The sequence below is a fragment of the Globicephala melas genome, chromosome 10 (assembly GCF_963455315.2).
Source record: "Globicephala melas chromosome 10, mGloMel1.2, whole genome shotgun sequence".
Classification (NCBI taxonomy): domain Eukaryota; kingdom Metazoa; phylum Chordata; class Mammalia; order Artiodactyla; family Delphinidae; genus Globicephala; species Globicephala melas.
The window spans coordinates 36637206-36656392 of NC_083323.1; positions in this window are offsets into that span (position 1 = coordinate 36637206).

Below are 19187 nucleotides of genomic sequence, written 5' to 3' on the forward strand. Positions count from 1 at the left end.
TCTGCCTTACTTCACTCTGTATGACAGACTCTAGGTCCATCCACCTCACTACAAATAAATCAATTTTGTTTCTTTTATGGATGAGTAATATTCCATTGTATATATGTGCCATATTTTCTTTATCCATTCACCTGTCGATGGACACTTAGGTTGCTTCCATGTCCTGGCTATTGTAAATAGAGCTGCAATGAACATTGTGGTACATGACTCTTTTTGAATTATGGTTTTCTCAGGGTATATGAACAGTAGTGGGATTCCTGGGTCATATGGTAGTTCTATTTTTAGTTTTTTAAGGAACCTCCATACTGCTCTCTATAGTGGCTGTATCAATTTACATTCCCACCAACAGTACAAGAGGGTTCCCTTTTCTCCACACCCTCTCCAGCATTTATTGTTTGTAGACTTTTTGATGATGGCCATTCTGACTGGTGTGAGGTGATACCTCATTGTAGTTTTGATTTGCATTTCTCTAATGATTAGTGATGTTGAGCATCCTTTCATGTGTTTGTTGGCAATCTGTATATCTTCTTTGGAGAAATGTCTATTTAGGTCTTCTGCCCATTTTTGGTTTGGGTTGTTTATTTTTTTTGATATTGAACTGCCTGAGTTGCTTGTAAATTTTAGAGGTTAATCCTTTCTCAGTTGCTTCATTTACAAATATTTTCTCCCATTCTGAGGGTTGTCTTTTCATCTTCTTTATGGTTTCCTTTGCTGTGCAAAAACTTTTAGATTTCATTAGGTCCCATTTGTTTATTTTTGTTTTTATTTCCATTTCTATAAGAGGTGGGTCAAAAGGGATCTTGCTGTGATTTATATCATAGAGTGTTATGCCTAAGACTTATGACTCTAAGACTTTATAGTGTCTGGGCTGACATTTAGGTCTTTAATCCATTTTGAGTTTATTTTTGTGTATGGTGTTAGGAAGTGTTCTAATTTCATTCTTTTATAGGTAGCTGTCCAGTTTTCCCAGCACCACATATTGAAGAGGCTGTCTTTTCTCCATTGTATATTCTTGCTTCCTTTATCAAAAATAAGGTGATCATAGGTGCATGGGTTTATCTCTGGGCTTTCTATCCTGTTCCATTGATCTATATTTCTGTTTTTGTGCCAGTACCATACTGTCTTGATTACTGTAGCTTTGTAGTATAGTCTGAAGTCAGGGAGCCTGATTCCTCCAGCTTCGTTTTTCTTTCTCAAGATTGCTTTGGCTCTTTGGGGTCTTTTGTGTTTACATACAAATTGTGAATTTTTTTGTTATAGTTCTGTAAAAATGCCATTGGTAGTTTTATAGGGAATGCATTGAATTTGTAGATTGCTTTGGGTAGTAGAGTCATTTTCACAATGTTGATTCTTCCAATCCAGGAACACGGTATATCTCTCCATCTGTTTGTATCATCTTTAATTTCTTTCATCAGTGTCTTATAATTTTCTGCATACAGGTCTATTGTCTCCTTAGGTAGGTTTATTCGTAGGTATTTTACTCTTTTTGTTGCAATGGTAAATGGGAGTGTTTCCTTAATTTCTTTTTCAGATTTTTCATCATTAGTGTATAAGAATACAAGAGATTTCTGTGCATTAATTTTGTATCCTGCTGCTATACCAGATTCACTGATTAGTTCTAGTAGATTTTTGGTAGCATTTTTAGGATTCTCTATGTATAGTAACATGTCATCTGCAAACAGTGACAGCCTTACTTTTTCTCTTCCGATTTGGATTCCTTTTATTTCGTTTTATTCTCTGATTGCTGAGGCTAACCCTTCAAAAACTACGTTGAATAATAGCGGTGAGAGTGGACAACCTTGTCTTGTTCCTGATCTTAGAGGAAATGGTTTCAGTTTTTCACCATTGAGAATGATGTTGGCTGTGGGTTTTTCATATAAGGCCTTTATTATGTTGAGGCAAGTTCCCCTTATGCCTACACTCTGGAGGGCTTTTATCATAAATGGATGTTGAATTTTGTCAAAAGGTTTTTCTGCATCTATTGAGATGATCATATGGTTTTTTTCCTTCAGTTTGTTAATATGGTTCATCACATTGATTGATTTGCATATACTGAAGAATCTTTGCATTCCTGGGTTAAACCCCACTTGATCATGGTGTATGATCCTTTTAATGTGCTTTTGGATTCTGTTTTCTAGTACTTTGCTGAGGATTTTTCATCTATGTTCATCAGTGATATTGGCTTGTAGTGTTCTTTCTTGTGACATCTTTTTCTGCCTTTGGTATCAGGGTGATTGTGGCCTTGTAGAATGAGTTTGGGAGTGTTCCTCCCTTTGCTCAATTTTGGAAGAGTTTGAGAAGGGCAGGTGTTAGCTCTACTCTAAATGTTTGATAGAATTCACCTGTGAAGCCATCTGGTCCTGGGCTTTTGTTTGTTGGAAGATTTTTAATCACAGTCTCAATTTCAGTGCGTGTGATGGGTCTGTTTATCTTTTCTATTTCTTCCTGGTTCAGTCTTGGCAGGTTGTGCTTTTCTAAGAATTTGTCCATTTTATTGGCATAGAGTTGCTTGTAGTAATCTCTCATGATCCTTTGTATTTCTGCAGTGTCAGCTGTTACTTCTCCTTTTTCATTTCTAGTTCTATTGATTTGAGTCTTCTCCCTTTTTTTCTTGAGTCTGACTAATGGTTTTAAAATTTTGTTTATCTTCTCAAAGAACCAGCTTTGTTTCCTTCATTTATTTTTCATTTATTTCTGATCTGATCTTTATGGTTTCTTTCCTTCTGCTAACTTTGGGGGATTTTTGTTTTTCTGTCTCTAATTGCTTTAGGTGTAAGGTTAGGTTTTTTAATTGAGATGTTTTCTTGAGGTAGAACGTATTCCTATAAACTTCTCTCTTAGATCTGCTTTTGCTGCATCCCATAGGTTTTGGGTCATTGTGTTTTCATTGTCATTTGTTTCTAGGTATTGTTTGATTTCCTCTTTGATTTCTTCAGTGATTTCTTGGTTATTTAGTAGTGTATTATTTAGCCTCCATGTGTTTGTATTTTTTACATTTTCCTGTAATTGATATCTAGTCTCATAGCGTTGTGGTTGGAAAAGATACCTGATACAATTTCAATTTTCTTAAATTTACCAGGGCTTGCTTTGTGACCCAAGATGTGATCTATCCTGGAGAATGTTCCATGAGCACTTGAGAAGAAAGTGTATTCTGTTGTTTTTGGATGGAATGTCCTATAAGTATCAATTAAGTCCATCTTGTTTAATGTATCATTTATTGCTTGTGTTTCCTTATTTATTTTTATTTTTGATGATCTGTCCATTGGTGAAAGTGGGGTGTTAAAGTCTCCTACTATGATTGTGTTACTGTTGATTTCCCTTTTTATGGCTGTTAGCATTTGCCTTATTTATTGAGGTGCTCCTATGTTGGGTGCATAAATATTTACAATTGTTATATCTTCTTCATGGATTGAACCCTTGATCATTATGTAGAGTCCTTCTTTGTCTCTTGAAATAGTCTTTATTTTAAAATCTATTTTGCTACTCCAGCTTTCTTTTGATTTCCTTTTGCATGGAATATCTTTTTCCATCCCCTCACTTTCAGTCTGTATGTGTCCCTAGGTCTGATGTGGGTCTCTTGTAGACAGCATATATAAGGGTCTTGTTTTTGTATCCATTCAGCCAGTCTTGTCTTTTGGTTGTAGCATTTTATCCATTTACATTTAAGGTAATTATCGATATATATGTTCCTATTACCATTTTCTTAATTGTTTTGGGTTGTTATTGCAGGTCTTTTCCTTCTCTTGTGTTTCCTGCCTAGAGAAGTTCCCTTAGCATTTGTTGTAACGCTGGTTTGGTGGTGCTGAATTCTCTTAGCTTTTGCTTGTCTATAAAGGTTTTAACTTCTCTGTCAAATCTGAGTGAGATCCTTGCTTGGTAGAGTAATATTGGTTTTAGGTTTTCCCCTTTCATCACTTTAATTATGTCCTGCCACTCCCTTCTGGCTTTCAGAGTTTCTGCTGAAAGATCAGCTGTTAACCTTATGGGGATTCCCTTGTATGTTATTTGTTGCTTTTCCCTTGCTGCTTTAATATTTTTTCTTTGTATTTAATTTTTGACAGTTTGATTCATATATGTCTTGGCGTGTTTCTCCTTGGATTTATCCTGTATGGGACTCTCTGCACTTCCTGGGCTTGATTGACTATTTCCTTTCCCATATTTGCAAAGTTTTCAACTATAATCTCTTCAAATATTTTCTCAGTCATTTTCTTTTCTTCTTCTGGGACACCTATAATTCAAATGTTGGTGCGTTTAATGTTCCCAGAGGTCTCTGAGACTGTCCTCAATTCTTTCATTCTTCTTTCTTTATTCTGCTCTGCTGTAGTTATTTCCACTATTTTATCTTCCAGGTCACTTATCCATTTTTCTGCCTCAGTTATTCTGCTATTGATTCCTTCTAGTGAATTTGTAATTTCATTTATTGTGTTATTCATCATTGTTTGCTCTTTAGTTCTTCTAGGTCCTTGTTAAATATTTATTGTATTTTCTCCATTCTGTATCCTAGATTTTGGATCATCTTTAGCATCATGGCTCTGAATTCTTTTTCCAGAAGACTGCCTATTTCCTCTTCATTTGTTTGGTCTGGTGGGTTTTTACTTTGCTCCTTCATCTGCTGTGTGTTTCTCTGTCCTCTCATTTTGCTTAACTTTCTGTGTTTGCATTCTCCTTTTCGCAGGCTTCAGGTTCATAGTTCCCGTTGTTTTTGGTGTCTGCCCAAGGTGGGTAAGGCTGGTTCAGTGTGTTGTGTAGGTTTCCTGGTGGAGGGAACTGGTGCCTGTGTTCTGGTGAATGAGGCTGAATCTTGTCTTTCTTGTGGGACGTACCACGTCCAGTGTTGTTTCGGGGTGTCTGTGAACTTATTATGATTTTAGGCAGCCTCTCTGCTAATGGATGGGGTTGTGTTCCTGTCTTGCTAGTTTGGCATAGGGTATCCGGCACTGTAGCTTGCTGGTGAGTGCTGGTCGGCAGTGATCCTCTGTGCGGGAATCTCTCCACTTTGCCTGCTGTACCCGATGCTGCACTCTCCTTCGTGGCTCCAAAGCTTCCCCACGCCCACCCTCCATCTCCACCAGTGAAGGGTCTTCCTAGTGTGTGGAAACTTTTCATCCTTCACAGCTCCCTCCCAGAGGTGCAGGTCCCATACCTATTCTTTTGTCTCTGATTTTTCTTTTTTCTTTTGCCCTACCCAGGTACTTGGGGATTTTCTTTCCTTTTGGGAAGTCTGACGTCTTCTACCAGCGTTCAGTAGGTGTTCTCTAGGAGTTGTTCCACCTGTAGATGTGTTTCTGATGCATTTGTGCAGAGGAAGGTGATCTGCACGTCTTACTCCTCCACCATCCTTAAGGTCTCCTCCTGCTTTGCTTTTTATGCAGTGATCTTGCCATGAGGTATGACAGACAGATCCATGAATAACACTAACTTCCAACTAGTAAATTCGCTCATGGGGTAGCTAAATGACTGGTTAAATATTAATCAATTTTAAGTAAAAATGTTGTCATTCATTCACAAGTCTTTTCATGAGTGCCTGGTAAAGAATTTAAAAATTCTTTTGACAGAGATTTCAAATATCAACTTTTTTAATACTTTTCTCATGCTACAGAATTCTATTTGTGATTTTCATTGTGAGCTGGGAGGTAGTATGATATAATAGTTAAGAATTTAGGCTTCAAAAAATAAATGAACAAACCAAACCAAATAAAAACAAACAGGTAGACACAGAGAACAGATTAATTGTTACCAGAGGAGAAGGGTAGGAGGAAGGGTAAAATGGGTAAAGGGGGTCAACTATATGGTGATGGATGGAAGGAAACTAAACTTTTGGTGGCGAGTGCCCTGTAGTATATACAGAAATCAAATATAATATTGTACAGGTGAAATTTATTTATTTATTTAATTTTTTATTAATTAATTTTATTTTTGGGTACACTGGCTCTTCGTTGCTGCATGTGGGCTTTCTCTAGTTGTGGCGAGTGGGGGCTACTCTTTGTTGTGGTGCACAGGCCTCTCATTACAGTGACTTCCCTTGTTGTGGACATGGGCTCTAGGTGTGCGGGGTTCAGTAGTTGTGGTGCATGGGCTTAGGTGCTCCATGGCATGTGGGATCTTCCCGGACCAGGGCTCGAATCCATGTCCCCTGCATTGGCAGGAAGATACTTAACCACTGAGCCACCAGGGAAGCCCCATGCACATGTGAAATTTATACAGTGTTATAAACCAATGTTACCTCAATAAATAAAAAATAATTAACACATTAAAAGAAAGGACATTCCTTAGTAGCACACTTCACAAAAAAAAAAGAATTTAGGCTTTTTAGTTAAACTATAGATATTCAAATGTTAAATGTGCCACTGTTAAATTTCGTGGCCTTTAGTCGATTATCTCTGACCTTCTGTTTTCCCCCATGTAAAGTGGGGATAATAATGGTACTTGATCAGAGGTTGATGTGATGTTTAAATGAGATAGAATGTAAAATGCTGGTGACAGAGAAAGCCTTCAATAAATGCTATGTTTTGATATTCAGAAAACTACATGTTAGCTTATTCAACTGTAAAATTTAAAGTCCTTTATAACCTCAAAATGTTACATTTCTGTTATTTTAGGTCATGTCAATGTAAACTGAAGTAGACATTTAGTCAGTTATTCAGTGAACAGAGAAAAGAGCCACTCTATAATCAAGGTTTATGAACAAATTGTAAGGACCAGTTTTATATTAATGACCCACTGAAAAATTACTCATTTTTTAACTGTAAGAAGTCCATCTCATTAAACCTCCTTTTTAAAGCATTTAGATATGCCACAGATGTAGTTATATTGTATGCTAAATTGTCTTAGCTCCCAATTACCTCACCTTTTTCTTCCAAATTATTATATTTTTTATTGTCTCCCTCACATTATGGATTTTGCAGTTAGAACAAAGCATGTATACAATTAGCAGCTTAATTTAGGTTGAAATAATGTTTTCATGTTGTGCTTGGTAAAAAGACACAACTTTTTCCTTTTCTAAAACATCTTAATTCTCTCCCTACCTGTCAGTAAATATTTGCTAAATATGCTAATATTAATGGAAATATGGGTCCATTTTCTCTTCCAATAGAAAAGCAAAAAAAGACTGGAAAAAAAAAAGTTTAATTGGCATTTGCAATTACAGAGGGTCTCAGAGCAGAAAATAACTGGGTAATTGTTTTGTCAATTTAGAGATCATACACAGAATTATAGCATTTGCGTCATTTCACTGCGTGTCTTGAATTGATAGTGTAAACTATTTGGGGACGATTTTGGTTTCAAAATGTGCAATGGATTTTTTTCCATCAAAATCAATATCTCTAGAAATGTGTGCATGATGGATGAAGTTTTATGCCTTTAGTGATGACCTCCACATTTCTCAACTATTTCTTACTGTGAAGTACAAAGTAGCTACCGTAAAATGAACTTGCATCAGGCTGTCCATTGTTTTCTTCAAATTGTACACTGATTTCTTATATTTGGATTTTACTGCCTGACCTGAAATTGGCTCATTGATTAGGATACATCTCTGTGCTTCTTCTAGTAATTGTTTGCCAGAAAACGTAGCTTACACATTAAATGCTAAACAGCTTGTGTAGGATTGGCCAATATCCATGATGACCCAAGAATAAAATGTATGGTATATAATGAAATACTGATAACTTTCATGACATAAATAACACTGAAACTAGCAAATTCCATTGAAAAGCTTATAATTAAAAAGGGCTTATAGTCACAGACAACCATAATTTTAATATTGCTCAAATACTGTTATCTAAACTATGGAAGAAATTAATGTGTATATTAATGATGAATGAGAACATCACAAATATCCTGTTGGAAAATCAGCTTTATCTGAGACAGCAAAGAAAAGACTTCTGGCCCCTTCTCTCTAATTCTCTGTTACTCCTAAATTTAGTCCAGGTCTCACAAACATAAATGCCTGAGAGAACTGGAACGTAAATGGGTAAAGAGGGTAGAATAACAGACAATAAATGTGTTTATGAATCCAATGCATGGCATCTGCCTAATTTCACTGCTGCTTATAACAAACAGCTCAAACAGGTCACACCTTGGTTGAGACTAGTTTTAACAACTTTGTTTAGACTGTATCCTCACTTTGTCTAACCTTTAGCAACTATTGTCTCTGCTTTCCACCTCCAATAACTCAAGTACACTCTGCACGCCTCTACACTAGTCGGCTAAATAACCAAACTGATTACATCATTTCCTGTTGAAAATGTCCTTAGTTTTCCTTTTTACTTCATGCAAACACTTCACTTTCCAATACCATCCTCTGCCGCTGGCCTCACTGCAGCAGCCCATGCTCTAGACACATGAATGTCTCACTGAGCTCTTTCATTCCCTCAAGATTTTTCAGGACTAACATCCATCTTTTAATATCCCTCACTCCTGAAAATTTACATAGGATGTAAATCCTTCTTTTAAAATCAACTGTTTTTCATCCCGATTCTACCTAGATCCATACACTTCTCACACTGTATTGCAATTTTCAGTGCCTGTGTATGTTTCTGGAACTTGGCTTCCAGGACAAGGAAAATTCTTGTTCATATTTGCAGCAAAACCTAACAATATCTATTAATCAAGAGATTTTCAATTAATTGTGTGTGTGTGTGTGTGTGTGTGTGTGTGTGTAGAAATGAATGAGTGAGGTAGCAGTGTGGTAAAATTAAAATTCAAATATGTGCACATCAAAGCATGGTAAATGTTTCCTATAATTTTTCATGTAGTGGAGATTGGTTTCAACAAATGTGAAAGTATACAGAGAAACAAAAAATACAGTGAGAGTTTTCAAAGGAAATGGTTCCTTTATTTCCATATTAGCAGAGATTAGTCTGTACATGTATCTACCATTGTTCCTTAGCCTTGACCCAAGTGCCTTTCATATCTGTGGTTCTTTTATGATTTGCTACTTTTCTGTAGCGTTTTCACCTGCTTTTCATTTAAACAACAAAACTGTCCTTGAAATCTCAATGTTTTTAAAGTAACTGAGCTCTTTAGCTGTCTGTTTCTGAGATAGCAGACTTTTCTATGATATCCTGCACCTGGGTCTCAATTACACCTCAAAAGACAAAGTCAAAAAAGCACAATAAACTTTAATTCTGTGTATGAATGTGTGTGTGTGTGTGTGTGTGTCTGTGTGTGTGTATGTTTAAATAGTGTGGACTAAAGCTAGTGACCTAAAAATTCAGTGTAGCATTCTAGAACACATATTATTACCTAGGCCTCCATAAAAACCTTTATTTTTCTTTGCTGAACTTAGAATATTGCTATTGCCTGTCTTTGTGATGATTCTGCTCTATTATTGTATCAACTCTTAATTAAGCTTCCGTTAAAACTGATTATAAAGACTGATGGAGGAACAAAGTCATTGTCTACTTTTTAAATAAAGGCGATTATGTATGCTTAAGATATGGCATAAAACACAATTTTCTTAATTTGTGTTATTTTTTCTGATCTCTTTAAAAAAATTATCCACATTTTTATTAAATCACACTTTAAAAATAAGAAATGTAAAAAAGAAATAAAAAAATAAAAATAAGAAATGTTTACATTTCTTATTGCTGAGTTACTTTAATATTTCTCTGGCCTTTTCCATTTCTTTCGTTTACTACAAAGTTCTAAAACTGTTCTCTGTGATTTCTGTGTTCCCCAGAGAGTTCACATTATGAATTGAAGCTTTAGTGCCAAATCCAGTTAGAATAACATCTCTGCCAATTATTTCTATCTTGAATAAGATATTTTACATTTCTAAGCTGTAGAGAAAATAAGAATACTAGAATCCATGTCATAAAGTTGGGAAGATTAAATAATAAAATGCATGTAAAACAGACTGCCAAGTATCTAGCACATTAGCATTCAAAAAATGTCAGTTGTTGGAATAATGATGAGGTCAATGATGATGATGATGCTCAATATTTTCTCAATGTGCATTTACACTGCAACACCTTTGCAACCCAGCTTCTAACTACATTGCTTCACATATATAACAATTGCTGCCTATAATGATAAGCATTCATCACATTCAATAAGATCTTCTAACATGAACCAGGCACTGTTCTAGTGCATGGAGATACAGCAATATATGAAGAGACAAAAATCCTAGTCTTTTTGAAGCTTACATTAGGGTTGAGGGGCAATAGATAATATGAAAATAAAAAACACATTATATTGTATTTTAGGTGATGATAAGTGCCATGGAGAAAAATAAAGAGGAATGAAGGAAAGATAAATAGGAAGCAATGATGAAGTTTTAAATAGGGCAGTCATGGAGCTCCTACTAAGAAGTTGATATTTGAACAAAGACAAAAAGAGGTTAGAAAACACTGTGTCAGTTTCCTAGGAAAGATCATTTCAGGTACAGGGTAATGCTTACTAAGTGTGATGATCAGAATAAAGTCAGAGGGTTATAGGACTCAGGATATTGCTACAGATCAGTTCCACTGTGATACAGGTCATTACCATACTTCACTTTTCTTCAAGGCAGTGGAGGTTTTGAGCCCTTGATCATCATATCTTTTCAGATTAGGATTTCTGTATGTGTCTGTTTACAGAAACAATGGACAAGAGAGCAGCAGAAGGCACCCAAGTGGATCATTTGATTTCCACACAGATCCTTCCCTGTCCTCATTGTGTGAAAGCATCTCTACTTCCTGCTGAATGGAGTCAGTATTCCAGGGAAGATGGTGAATGCCTCTTTTTGCCTGTTGCTCCCTTGACACAGGAAGTCTAAAGCTCTGACAACAGCCATAGCTTAAAATTTTAAGCCATAGCTTAAAATTCAGTAGGCCCTTGTGGGATCTCCTGACAAGAGTGTGCCTCCTTTGGGCACTCAGGCCTCTAGAACTGACAAGACCAGAGTAATGGGTCCAGGAAGCACAAAATCCTCCAGTGTGTCGTTGGAAGGCATGATAAGTAGGATAACTCCTGCTTCCTGGAAGGACCTGTGTATCTTTCCTATTGAGAATATAACACTATACTATGATCTCTGATTTAATGAATACATTATGCCCTGAGAGGCTAACACATCATCTTTTCAGAGTGCTTCCTTCAGTTACACCTTTAGAAGACTGTTGCAGGCTTCTATGGGAATAGCTGCTTCTGGATGGCATGGCACAAGATTTGACCAGTGGATTCTATGGTCATGGTCTTATTCTTCTCTCTCTTTTTTTTTTTTTGTGGTACGCGGGCCTCTCACTGTTGTGGCCTCTCCCGTTGCGGAGCACAGGCTCCGGATGCACAGGCTCAGCGGCCATGGCTCATGGGCCCAGCCGCTCCACGGCATGTGGGATCTTCTCAGACCAGGGCACAAACCCGTGTCCCCTGCATTGGCAGGCGGACTCTCAACCACTGCGCCACCAGGGAAGCCCATGGTCTCATTCTTATACCTCCTTCACTGTCAAGGGGTCCCCTGGTCAGATGCTATGCTGTGTAGGATTACATGCCTATGAATTAGACATTTCATAAGCCCCTCACAGTAGGGTTGGCTGAGGCTCTGCAGGGAGGAAAAGCAAACCCAATCCACAATAAGTATCTCACCCTGTGAGGAAAAATCCCTGGCCTTTCCAGGATGGAAGGCGGATCATGTAGCTAATTTGCTCCCTGACCTTACTAGTAGTTACAGTAATTACTGCCTCTTGGTTTCTGGCAATTAAGTACTACCTCTAGCATCTATTATTTCCAGGTCCCCATCATTCCATGAACATTAGCAACACCAGCTCTCTGACCTCCTCTCTTACATCTTCCCTGGACTACAGAGGATATCCACCAAGGTACTTCTTAGTGATGATACCCCTCTCACCACACGTTCCTGAAGGACTTGCTGAATGGTGTGTTCTTTGGATCTTCTCATGGATCTTAATCCTCTGGTGGATTTTTTGCCCTTACGTAATATAGCCATTTCAGTGTGCCCACTTCTCTCAGCCTCGTAATTCTTTTCCCAATCATCTTCCAGGGTAATTCAGGCATTTTTACTTCACTTAGACTCAACTATTATTTTTTCCAGGCCTCTAACAGCCACTCCAGCAAATACTTTACTCCACCTGATGGTGTTCTTGGTAGAGTATTAAATTCATGTCCTGAGAAAATGCCCTACCTCCTCAAGTCAATGAATTCTTCCTTATGCACTCTTACATTCTGGCACTCTTGACCAAGCACTCTTAAAATGCAATCCCGGGAGCACCCCCGGCTCCTGCTGGTAAATGCCTGCTAAATCTTGCAATTCCTTAATGTATATAGTTTCTATCCTTCCTTATCAGGCTGAGCACATCCTCAGTTGGATTATGTTGGGATGTAACATTTGTCATCAGCTTGGTGTCCAGGAGAGGAGGTGGAAGAACACTTGATGCTTCATGAGAGAGAGGCTCCTGCAGCATATTCCAGCAGAGTGAAATGTGAGCTCTTACCAGGGAAGAGTGGATCACCTCTCTGCTAGACCAGAGAGTCTGAGAAGGTCAGGAGTCTCAATCCAAATGTCCCCAAATCATAGTTTATCATCTCAGGTTTTCTCTACCAGGCCCTAAACCTTGTATAACATACTTGGCTTGACTGAGCATTCAGATATCTCTGAGGCTTTATGACTTCAACCGTCTTCAACCAGATGGTCTACTATGTCTGTCCTTCTACTGCAGGTAATAAGAAGCTCTATCACAGTGGCTCTCTGTCCCAAGTATTTAGCCATTGACTACTTTTTCAATAGCCCTCAATCTCTCCAACTAATAAGAACCTACTGTATAGCACAGGGAACTCTATTCAATACTCTGTAATGACCTATATGGGAATAAAATCTAAAAGAGAGTGGATATATGTATATGAATAGTAACTGATTCACTTTGTTGTACAGCAGAAACTAACACAAAATTGTAAATCAACTATACTCCAATAAAAATTAATTTAAAAATAGCCCTCAAGGGGCTTCCTTGGTGGCATAGTGGTTGAGAGTCCGCCTGCCGATGCAGGGGACATGGGTTCGTGCCCCAGTCTGGGAGGATCCCACATGCCACGGAGTGGCTGGGCCCGTGAGCCATGGCCGCTGGGCCTGCGCGTCCGGAGCCTGTGCTCCACAACAGGAGAGGCCACAACGTACCTGCGTACTGCAAAAAAAAAAAAAAAAAAAATAGCCCTCAATCTCTCATTATCATTCCATAAGGTATCGATACAATTTAGCAGTATCCAGTAAACTCCACTGCCTTTCTAGGTATCCTCCAATCCCCCAATTTTTTAAATGCCTACATCATTTCACCTGCCAAGTGAAAGTCTCCACTGGGACTGTTTTCTTTCTTCTTTTTTAATTTTCAAGTCATTACAGGTAAAATTGCTAGCAAGTACACTGACACTTTGTGCCAGTGACTAGCCATGTCCCATTTATCAGACACAATGACACTCTCTTCACCTTTTGGGTGGTGGGTGAGCCAATCCCCAATCCTAATCTTATTGCCTGCTTTCTTACATCACCCTACTTCTGATACCACTTATATTAGTCTAGGTTCACCAAGAAGCAGACATTGAGATGCGTTAAGTAAGCAAGGGTTTTACTAGAGAAAATGCCTCTAAGACAGAAAATGAGAGGGAGCTGGAGAAAGCTAGGTGAGGTGAGTCTGATCCATAGTAAAGGAAAGTTAGGGGAAAGTATCTTACTCTGCCCTGAAGGTTCAGAAGCTTCAGCGAAATCACTAGAGAGTCCTGGAGCTATTTTAGGATTCCTGGTGTGTTCAATCATTGGTGGGGAGCAGCCAATAAGGAGTATGGCCTTGGTGAAGATATGGTGGTGGATTCAGAGTGCAGCAGTTGATACCTGTGGACAATTAAGCTCCCTAGAGTTGGAGGTTTGTAGGTGCATCCTCATGGCTGCCACATTAGATGAATAAAATAGAACACATTAGTTCAGGAGTGGAGAGGAGTGCATTACAAAAGCTACAGAGGTGAGGCAGGTAATATAAATTAACAAAGTAGGCAACCTGGCTACTGGAAAGAAACAATTATCAAGCTTGAAGATAAGAGCCTCAGTGTTGGAAAAACAAAGTTTGGTGCCTGTGAGGGAATGACTGTTGCATGGAGAAATTGGAGTCCACCATTGTCAAGTCATCTGATATATATTTTTTAAGAAGCCAGAAATGTACATATTTATATAGATATTAGTTTTATATACTGAAAACTAATTTTACAAAAACCTATTGGGCTAGCACAATAGATGGCATTAACAAGTTGATTTTGGTTTAAAGACTTCAAGTTTGCACTCTTCCATTTAACTAATCTTAGTAGAGGATTCATTCTTCTCACCTTCCTTTCTATTTACATACTACAGGGAGAATGCTCTAGCTCATTCTGCAGTCCCAAATGTGAGATGGGATAACTCCATCACCGACTCTTTATTCTCTGTGCCTTCTAGTACTTGAATTCCTGGCAATGCTGCACAAAGGCAGTTTTAAGACAACCAGGTGAGGAAAATTCTGCCCTCTTGTGCTGCACCACTGTCATGGTCACTGCCAAGGATGCCTTCCGCCTTTCCATTGATACACTCTGTTTTCCTCTGGCCTTTGCCAATGATCTTTCCCGGGCTTATTGCCACCATTGTATATCTGTTACCATTTCAACTCTAAAACTAATAGTCACTTTTACACTATTACACTCTTTTCTTTAGACAAAATACTTTCCACATGTATGTACCTGTAACTTGCCGGCTCTCTTCTTAATGCAGATGGGCAAACCGAGAAAATAAAAGTGCCTGGAATTTTTTTCCCCTTGTTGTAGAACCTCATCATCAAAATTTTTCTAAGGTTAGAATGGGCTGAGAGCTGATGTTTGCTACATTAGAATGTGTTTTTTTTCCCCAGTGAGAAGATACATAGTTTTCATCTGAATCTTAAAGGAGTCCTTGACCCAGAAAATATATATGAAAATTTGTGTTTTTTTCTGATTCAGAACCTCTTTTATGAGGGAAATGTAGTTGGCCTCAAGCACCCTTAGGGCACTTTTCTGTGTTCTCTGTTTCAAATCCATGACTTTCTCATCCACCAATAATAGAAATTTAGAGAAGTAAATGTTCTCTCCTGCACACTCCTCCACACTCCAACCGTTCCTCCCTTAGAATTAGTCCCACTCAAGAAATACTTGATTGCATCATTCCACCTTTCTTTCCTTAAGTGTTCATCCAAAGAAAGAGCATTTAGAGAGACTGAGTCCCATTCGCAGACATTATTTTCAACCCCTAGTAACCTCAATCTAAACTACTCAATTGCTTATTCTCAATGCTAAAAGCAGTTTAAACTAAGAAATATGAAATGTTATTATTTTAGCATGTGTAGATATAGAAGTCTCATTCATCCATTTCCTTATAAAAACAATGCCACAAAGCTTACATTTCCCGTAAGAATGTTATTGAGGATGTCGTTCAGTGCATTAAAGAGGGTCTTTTGAAAGGGTCCGTGGAATAAATTTCACTCTGATCTCAGAACCAGGAAGAGTTATTGCTTTCCTTGAGAAACTAGTTGTTTTTATCTTAACACACTGAGAATGTAACTGAATAAATGCCATTCTTCTGGAAAGCTTGGAGCCAACCTGTGAACCCTTCAAAAGGTTAATGGTATTTATTTTGTATTAAGCTCATGCTGGCTCCATTTTACTTCCATGCTTATTTTCTCTCTGCCTTGTATTTCTTCTCTTTTTAGAATTTAATATTACCTTGCTATATGGCATAACGTCTTTCATTGTATATCTTCTTAAAAGTCTTTTCTGGACCAAAGCAACATATAAATACATTGCACATAAAGTCAAAACACTCCTCCAACTAACAAGTTCCTAATTACACTGAATGGCCACATCTGAGGCTTAAATATCATGTAAGGTTTTATGAGAGCCTTTAGCCTGCCCAATTCGGACATATTACCTCAGGTGGGATTAATTTTAGAGTTGTTTCCTGAGTACATGGCGACATTTATTGAAAGCACATTGCAGAACGAATGCACAGAGTGAAATTCGGTTATGTCTACCAGCAGAAAACTTGTGAAGTGTGGCTCTACATAGAGGCTGACATTCTTCAATCCCTGCTTCTCACCAGTGTCAAGAGAGTCCTGTGAGATGTGACTTCCTGAAGAAATAATTTGACCTTCTAAACCTAGACATTTGTAGAGAATAATTTGCTGCTCTTCCATTTAGACAGGGATAAAGAGAAGAACATCATAAGCAGGCTAGGGTTTCATTAAATTTCTGAGGCTTCAACTCTGTCTTAGATCAATAACCTCTCATAAAAAAACTCAGACCTTAGTTGATATTGTCTTTAAAAATTATTTTTTTGCATGTAATGTAATGATTGTTCATTCCTCCAGTTTTTTCTCCGAAAACTCTATACTGTTTTATTGCAGTGTGGATGAACTTACTCTTGCTATTTCATGTATTACAATTTAAAATGCCATTCATGTAGCCTACATTTAATTAGACTACTAACAGGTTAAAGAGTCATAGGAAAATTCACTGTTTCAAAATGGTGGACATCACATCTCCACTGCCTAGGACCCTTCAAAAGCTTCCCACTGAATTTAGAATGAATCTAAAATCTGTACCACGACTTGTAATTCTCCCCTAGTCTGATGTATGCCTAACTCCTCTGACCTCACCTCCTACCATTCTCCCTTTCATTTTCTGAGTACAGTAATACAAGTCTTCTTTTATTCCTCTAATAACCAATATGGGTTTCCTCTCAAGCTTTTGCACTCACTCCTCCCTTTTCATGGAAATTCCCCCTAGAATCTTGAAATGGCTGGGTCTTTCTCCTTATAAGTAAACCTAAATAGCGGACTTTTATGAATAATAGTCTATAATATTTATAATAGACTACTTCCCTGTGTCCCCACGTCATCACGTCATTCTTTGTTTATTTTATACAGATTACACTAATTCGTTTGTTTTTTATTAGTTTACTTACTTCCTGTTTGTTTTCCATTAATATGGTATTTCTGCAAGAAGGTATCTTTTGCCTTCCAAAAGGCATTTTGTTGAGATTGACCAAAATGGAAAGTTGAATGGTCTTGAATATCTTTTCTTATGGTTCATTTATTAAACATCCAGTGTAAATAAATGTGAATCTGATGTTTTTTAAATCTCGAATTAAATACATAAGAAAACAATTTTCTACTTATTTGGAGGTGACATCTCTGAACCAGGAGATAAATTCCTAAATAATTCAGCAAGTTTTATTTTGCACCTACTGTGAGTTTACTCTAGTACATGGTGGAGATAAAACAATGAAAAAGACAGATGCTAGTTCCACCCTTAAGGATATTATAGACTAATGGGTTCCTTGTCAGAGCTTCACTGAAGTGTCAAGCTTAAATATTTGTCACACCTTTTGATGAGTTTTGAGGTCTGTGTATCTGCTTCTACTCCATTACCATCTGGACAGTCAAGAAGAATAGCATAATGAAAGGAAAAACTGTCCAAAGTATCTGTCATTTGACTCAATTGATACACATTGTGAAGATAAATCTTACTAATAGGGTAAGCAAGAATGAGCATTGTCATACTGTGTATAGCAAGCTGGAAATACAAACATAAAAGCAAACAAAGGAAACCCAGTTCATGCAACAAATCCAGTTCAAAGTGAATTCAAGGTCTACAGAAATGGGACCTGGGTAAAATTTTTAAACTGCTTCATGTTATTATTCTCTTCAATTACATGCTATAGACTATTTCTAAAATGTGTTCTAATGTGGGAAGATATTTACAAAATAATAATCCCCAGTGATGAAATTCTATTCTCCATTGCTTACCAAAGATGTTTTAATACTTTAAGGTATCATTATTTTTGCACTGACCAAAAACTTTTTGTGGAAAACCACTGGTGTAGTATGTGTATGTGTGTGTGTGTGTGTGTGTGTGTGTATGCCTGTGCATGTGTGCCTGTGTGTGTGTGCCCATGTGTGCATTGTTGCATATAACCCTTATATTTTTCCCTATATCATTTGATTCCCTGTCTTATACTATATGCATTCTAGGGTTTCTGCTAAACTACTGTTCTGTATTAAATTGAAAATCCTCATGAGGAAATATCTCTTCTTTCTCTAAATAGATTTAATATAGTCATACAAAGGTTTATTCCCAAGACCTTTAGCTATATTCCATAAATATGCCCAAATAAGAGCATGCATTATTTTTCATATCATCAAACTCAAGGATAATATTCCTGGGCCAGCTTTATAGCACTCTATAATATTAAATGTACGTAACTTTTTTGTTGCAGTTACCTAGGTACACATTGTATTTGAAAATGCTTCCAAGAGTCACAGTGAATTTGTAGCAGTAGAATTGAACCAAGTACAAAATTTTGCTTTATGAATACAGTTTACACTAAACTCCTTTGAAAAATCATACCCTGAGATGTGGTGATAAATTTGCTTCTGAATTAAATAGAAAAAGTGTAGCTTATAATTAGTCATATTTGCTAAAAAACTAAAAATTGCCACATCTTTTCTCATATGACTTGGTTGCTAGACTACATGGTTAATGATGTTTAATCTGTGAAGGTGTGAGTACTCCCTTAGTACTCTGACAGGATGTTTCAGTTAATTATTTCTCCTATAATTTATCTTCAATTTTGAATATGATTCCAGTGGCAAAAGGTTTATAAATAAAAATATATTTGCTATATCATTTTGCTTTCTGGGTGAGGAAATATTGGGGCCTGGAAAGAGTTTTACTCCAAACCAGTGCCCAGTGTTAGGAAATGCATGGCTAGAGAAAGCTGTGCTATTCAAAAGTGTTCTGCTTTTGTCTTTTTGAATAATATAAATAAATGTCCTATTCTTTCTTGCTTATTGAGTTTTTTGCTATGGGTCTAATTTTATTATTTTATTATTAGTCGCTAAATACTACTTCAATCAGTTTACATTTTACACAAAGTATCCTATTAACTTGTACCAAGATTACTGGTGTAAAAAGCAATCTGTATGTGACCTTAATGTAATTAGAGAATTATGTAATTGCATAGAGGTCTGATTGGTTTTATTTGATTTGGACAGGCAGTGATCCACATCTCAAAGATGCAGGAGCATAAAATATTCCTGCAGCAAATGTAATACTGCCTGAGTTTTACATTTAAGATGATATGTGACAACTTATATTTGTTCTATATAATTTTTTTAAATGGCAGTTCAACAAATTCTGCACATGAA